Consider the following 6,409-nt stretch of genomic DNA (forward strand, 5'->3'; position numbering starts at 1 on the left):
GAATTCTATTTTTCCGGATTTAATTCAATTCTTGGGATATTTATCCAAATTAAATCCAAAACCCAATTATTTCCCTATTTCTTAATGGGAAAATCAAGCCTTATTAATATTAAGGTGATTTTCGAAAATCACCTAGCTTTGGGAAGGAGGAATTTATTTTATTTTAATTGATCCCTTATTTGATCTCCTTCCATACCTAGAATTAAAATATTCTACCAAATATTTCCATACCTCAAGAGATCTTGTCATATCTTATTTTAGTTAATATTAAAAAATCTATGCCTTATTTAAGGCACATATTACACTCCTATCTTCTATGCCAATGGGGGAGGATTTTTATTTTTATTTTGCTCCGTGATATTTTGCTCTACTCCGTAAAATATTCAAAACAAAATCTTGGCTAATTAAAAAGCCTAATTTTCAAAAACTACATGATTTTGCCTTAGAACTTATTTTTGGTATTTCTTCTTCCCTACTCCACAATATTGTTTTATTTAATTGTGGAGAATAAAATCTTACCAAATATTCTATTTTAATTACCTAAAGATCTTGTTGAGCACTATAAATAAGAGAACCCCTAACCCTAGCCCCATAAAATTTCGTCCCCCTTCCCCATAGTACACGCCCCCCCTCCCTTCTTCACTCTCTCCAATTTTTATTCTATTCTCCAATATTTTGTCATCTTTTGAAGAAGAATTGAAGTTCAATCCAAGAATCTTGAAGAACCGAGTCTAATACTTAATTTCTACCGTTCGTTTTTCTCATAAGGTATTCTTATATTTATCTTCTTCTTTCTACTCGATTCCTCTTCTTCCTAACCGATTAATCGGTATTCTTGGACCCTCATGCATCTTATTGGGTGAAAGTGGGATAAAAGGGATATGGAAAATATGTATGCATGTGTGCGTGTGTGGGTGCGTGTATGCACGTGTGTGTGTTGTGTTTGTGTGGTGTGTGTATGATGGCAAAATACTCTTGTGTGACATATGTTGATGTTAGATCTAGAATTGAGATGCGAATGGAACTTATGCGATGAACATGATCTTGATTGATTAATGATGCTAAAATAGATCGGTGGGAAGAGGGAAAAACGTTGAGACATGCATGAGTTAGGAGTTTGTATTGAATCTGATTTGTGATATGTGCCTATGTGATTAAAAAGGTGAAACCTCAGTTGCGAAGCCGGATAACAAGGGAAAGAACATACTTGAAACCTAAGCAGTCGAGGTGGGCTGTATTCTTAAACTCGTTTATGTTGCAAATTTATGAATGTGGAGAGATAAGGGTGGTTTAACTGTTATGCCATGCCTATGTCTGTTTTGTTGTGATATTGTGCGCCTGATGCCCAGTTTGAGAGTTTGCTCCATTGGGCTATAGGGCTATGGATATGATTAAACGAATTCGGGTCTCAGTACGGGCCGCAAACCCTACCAGGCTGTGTACACAAGGGGATCGGGAGCCGTCCTTGCTAGTCGGCCGGTCTCGTGGGTGAAAAGTGTGGCCACACTTTCGTCGCACCATGGAAATGTTGAGATTGTGGAAATTTGATGAGAAAAGTGGGGAGTTGTTTGACTGGCCAGTCTATGGAAATTATTTTTGTGCTACTCGTGATATTCTCTTATAACTGCTTAAAACTCGAGTTCACTTGGTAAGGATGGCATAGCTTATAAAATGTTTTGGCAACGAGTTCACTGAGTATTTCAAAATACTCAGCCCTGCATGTGTTTTCCTTATGTGCAGGTTGAACGACGGCGAGCGGTGGCAGGTGTTGAGCATATTAATTAATTAAGATGGGTGTTTTGAACTTCAAGCGTAGTTGTGTCTTCATACATAGCTGCACTTTCTCTTGGCCGTTTTCCGCTGAATTCTCTTGAAACACTTTAGTATTATTTGGATATTTTGCACTTGTTCCTTTCGTTTTAGAATCTTGAGACATCTTGTGATATCATCTGGATTTATTGAACCCTTCAGTTTTGATCATACTTTATAGTACTTATCCTTCATTTATTTCTCTTGTTTAAACCATTGACTTGCGACTCTGATAGCTTGTTTAATACTTAGGTCAAGCCTCTTTAAATGAAACCTAGCCTATGTTAAATTTCTTTTAAGTCCGTTTTGGTAGCAGTCGCCGTATTTATTGCACCCTAGGAGGGCGGGCTGTTACAGTGGGTGCTAGAGACGAGACCAGTAAGATTTAGAGTTGTTCGAGGAAACCACACAACCTCTTCACTTTAATCCAATCAAGTTCAGTAGGAACACCAATTGACATTTTTTTGTGCTTCCTTTCCTTCAAGTCACTTACAAAATCAGGATTCACGGTTTGAAACAACCTCATAGCCAGCTCATATGGCAAAGCCACCTCAAGCATCAAGTAGGTTAAGTTACACCTGGTTGGCACATCCATGCACAAGAACTTTGATATATCAACCATAGCTATCTTGGCTATCTCCTTGAAGGAGCGGGATCCACTTGGCGATGCCTCTATCCATTTCACGACTTCTCTAACTCGTATCACAGACACGCTTATATCTTCCAATCCTTCATCAACTACCAAATTGATTATATGGGAAACACATCGTTGGTGAAGGTATTGACCATTGGCAGCAACGATGTTCCTTGCATTGAGTTTGGAGTGCACGTGTCTCATTGTTAAATCATTGGCGATCTTCCCTGGACAACGCTGCAGCCAATCTTGGTAAACGCCATTGTGTTACAACATTGATGAGTCTCGTTCTAAGCCTTGGTTACTGGTCAGTATAACGTGCTTTATTGGATAATATCTGCAAAATAGTTGCTAAAGTGTGCAGGTTGAGGTACCAAATCAGGAGGAAAGGATCGGAAGAAATTCGAGTGAAAAAGCAGCAAAAAATGTGCAACTGACCAGTATAAGCAGGAAAAGTGCAAACTGGCAATTATGGGCAGAAAAGGTGCAAACTGGCCAGAATGGATGCTACCGAACTGGACACGAGAAGGAAGGACTTGCTTGTAACAATCAACTACTAAAGAGGGGCAAAATTTTCATTTCGCATGAAGAGGCAGCCCTAGAAATTAGGGCAAGCCACCCTATAAATAGGAGTTGAACATAAGGAGGAAGAACTTATCACTTTGGACTTATCACTTTTATCATCACTTTGAAATCACTTTTGAGAGAATAGCTCCATTAGCTCTAAGTTCCACTCTCTAAATCCAGCAGCCTGCCATGAAGATTCCGGCCACCAGCCGGCGGGGAGTCATCATGCCTGAATCATTCCAGCCGCCGTAGTCCAGTTCCAGTTTCAGAAGAAGCCATCAACCATTTACATGCTTTCTTTTAATGCTTTCTTAGTTTAAGAACTTGTTTTGCTTGCATTAAACTTGGATTCTAGTAGTTACTTTGGTTGGAACATCTTTTGGGTGATAATCTTGAATGCAATGAAGTTTATTGTAGTTTTATTTTGTGTTTCAGCTTGCTTACGATTTCATTCTGCCTAGTTAGCTTGATCTGGTAGTTTTATGTTGATTTCTGTTGCTTAAGTGCTTGAATCTGCCTACCTTAGTTAGATCTAATCTTTCCTTAATGTGTTTACAAGTTTTAATCGGTTTAAGTTTCTAAAAAATGCATGGAATTCGTTTCTGTTTGTTTCTGTCACTCTGTCCTATTGACCAGTATGCATAAATCTCAGTTTTTCTTGCTTTCATTCTTGATTTCAAGTTAAGTATTGCATTTACGAATTTTTGAGGTTGAGCATTCATCAATGGAGTTTGTTAGATCTGGTTAGTTTAGCTTGGTGAAGAAGAAAATGTCACAATCAAAGATATGTTACTTTTGTTACTTTTTGCTTTTGTACTTGCACTTTTTCAGCTTTTCTGCAACCCAGCAGCCAGTCTGCCAGCATGTCCTTTGATTCCCTTTACCTTTTGTCTAGTCATTTTTAGTAAGTTTTATCTAGTAGCTTCTCATATGCACAACTAGGTGTCCAGCTTTCACAATCACGTACACATCCAGTAGCATTAAGCATTTAGTTACCTACTGGTCAGTATAGGTAGAGTCTCATTTTACTTTTACGCCTAGGTAGAACTCAACCCCAAAAGCGTGGTAGCAAACCAACCCTTCCGATATGTCTTTGCAATTGCACTTCGCCTACATCCATCTCTGTGGGATCGACCCTTACTCCATTATACTAGCCAGTAGAAGTGGGTTGAGGTATTTTTGTTGACAAGAGGTTTTAGGCACAGACTCAACGACACAGCTAGGTCTAGGCACTCTCCTGGCCAGTTGACGCACACACAAGAGTCGCCGCCCCTAAAAAATAAAACCTCGTCCTTGTCAAAATGGCGCCGTTGCCGGGGATGGATGGTGTATCATGTGCTTTTGTTAAGAATTTTGGTGTAAATATTGTAAATAAACTTTTTTTTTATTTTTTGTGTACCGCAGTTTAAAGACACTGAGTCCAACTGGCTAAGGAGAGAAGGGGTAAATCCAGTTACCGCTCATTCAGAATTAACCACTGCCTTGGCCGTTGACTTGGATACGAGCAGTGAGGAAGATTGTGACACAACCATCAAGAGTAATCCGGATTCATTATCCACATCTGAAGAGGAGAAAGCCAACATGGCTCACTGTACGCCCACTTAATTGGTGAACCACTGCAAGCTATCGTCACGACCCGAGGACAAGAAGCAGTCTACGTGAAGCCCCACATTATGGCCGTCCTGCCTGTGTTCTTGGGGAGGTGTTGTGACAACCCTTATGAGTTTTTACATGAATTTTGCAAGATCTGCAAGACACAGAAGCGGCCAGCGGGATCAAGCGCGGATGACTATAGGCTGAAGGCCCTTCCCCTTGCTCTTAAAGGGGAGGCGAATACTTGGTTCATGAGGCTGCCACCAAATTCTATCAGAACCTGGTCAGACTTCAAGATGATGTTTTTGGATCAGTTCTTCCCAGCGGCCAAGACAAGAGCACTCAGGGAGGAAATTCGAGGAACTACACAAGGTTATGATGAGACCCTAAATCAGTACTGGTCAAGATACATGGGTCTGTTGGAGGCATGTCCAAACCACCACATGTTGGAAATAGAAATTTACTCGATTTTCTATGAGGGGATGAATAAGGAGAGCAAGTACTTAGTGAACTCATCGAGTGGAGGAAGTTTTTCCAAACTACGAGTTAGTAAGGCCAAGAGAATTATGGAAAGACTTCTCTACGCGAAAAGGGCCTATGACGATCCACGTGCTCCCCTGCCCAGGAGAGGTATGGCGAATGCTGCAGCAATTGGAAATGATGATCAGTTGGAGAGTCGGATTGACAAGCTCGAGAGGGCACTTTTTTCGGCAATTGAGAATAATAAACCACAAGCTCTTCCAATCAAGGCCACCACAGTAACTGCCCAAGAGATCACTATCGAAATACGACTGGGCTTTGGAATTCAAATAGGAGCTTGAATCCTGGAAGGCAGGAGGATGCACCTTGGAAAGAACACCCGAACTTTAAATGGGAAGAGGGAAACGCTAACCAGCCTAACCCGCCTCAGAATTCCTACGGTGGACCCCCAACCCAAGATACACAGCCGAACTGGTTAGGAAGAAACCAACATCACCACCCCAACCAGTTCAGCCAGTACCCTTCACACCAAAATCAGCCAAACTACCCATACAATCAAAACCATCCAAACTACCAGCCGCTTTCCACCGACCAGTATAACTCCCATCACAAAAAAAAAAAATCCCTACCAAAACCACCCAAATCCCAATCATAGTCAACGCCACAACTCTAACCAACTTGACCAGTACCCCTCTCATCAAAATCAGCCAAACTATACCTACCACCCACACCCTAACACCCAGTATAATCCCCACCATCAGCAGAACCCCAACCATTTCCCACACCAAAACACGCCAGGAAGATCTATGGAAGAGGTGATGGGAGAGATGCTTGCTTCACAGAAAAACATGAGGAATGATCTGCAGTCAAACAATGAGGTGGTGCAAGGCATGCAAAATGCCCAGAAAGAGCATAAGGCATATATGGACATGCTGAATAATCAATTGCCCCACCTGGCCAGTTCGATGAATGAGATTTGTGGGAATACGGAAAGGCTCCCAGCCACTGTGCACATACCTGACAAGGGTAATGAGAGCAAGGCGACATTATGGTTGGGAACATCCTACAAGGAGCCTGAATGGAATGAGCCATTGGGGGAATCAAGCAAGACGAAGGATAAGGGGGACATACTGACCAAGAGGAGTGGTCCTGATGAAACTGAACCAGTTGTTGGACCTCAAATTATCGAGGCCCCAAAGGAGAGTTCAAGGGAAACCACTGAAGAACCTGAAGAAGGGGTGAGGAAGGTGGATGAAGATGCTGCCAAGATGGCTGAGGGTCCGGACCTCGCATCTGAGGCAGTAGGAGATAAGAGCCCAGCAGAAC

At 41.6% G+C, this 6,409-nt stretch overlaps 1 pseudogene; it reads left to right on the forward strand.

The window, feature by feature from the left end:
* The first annotated feature begins 4,311 nt into the window (after positions 1-4,311).
* LOC148927564 (uncharacterized) lies at positions 4,312-5,424 on the forward strand (annotated as a pseudogene).
* The last annotated feature ends 985 nt before the right edge of the window (positions 5,425-6,409 follow it).

Source organism: Salvia hispanica, chromosome 4 (assembly GCF_029641045.1).
Source record: "Salvia hispanica isolate PSC_SH4W2 chromosome 4, Shi_PSC_v1, whole genome shotgun sequence".
Lineage (NCBI taxonomy): Eukaryota > Viridiplantae > Streptophyta > Magnoliopsida > Lamiales > Lamiaceae > Salvia > Salvia hispanica.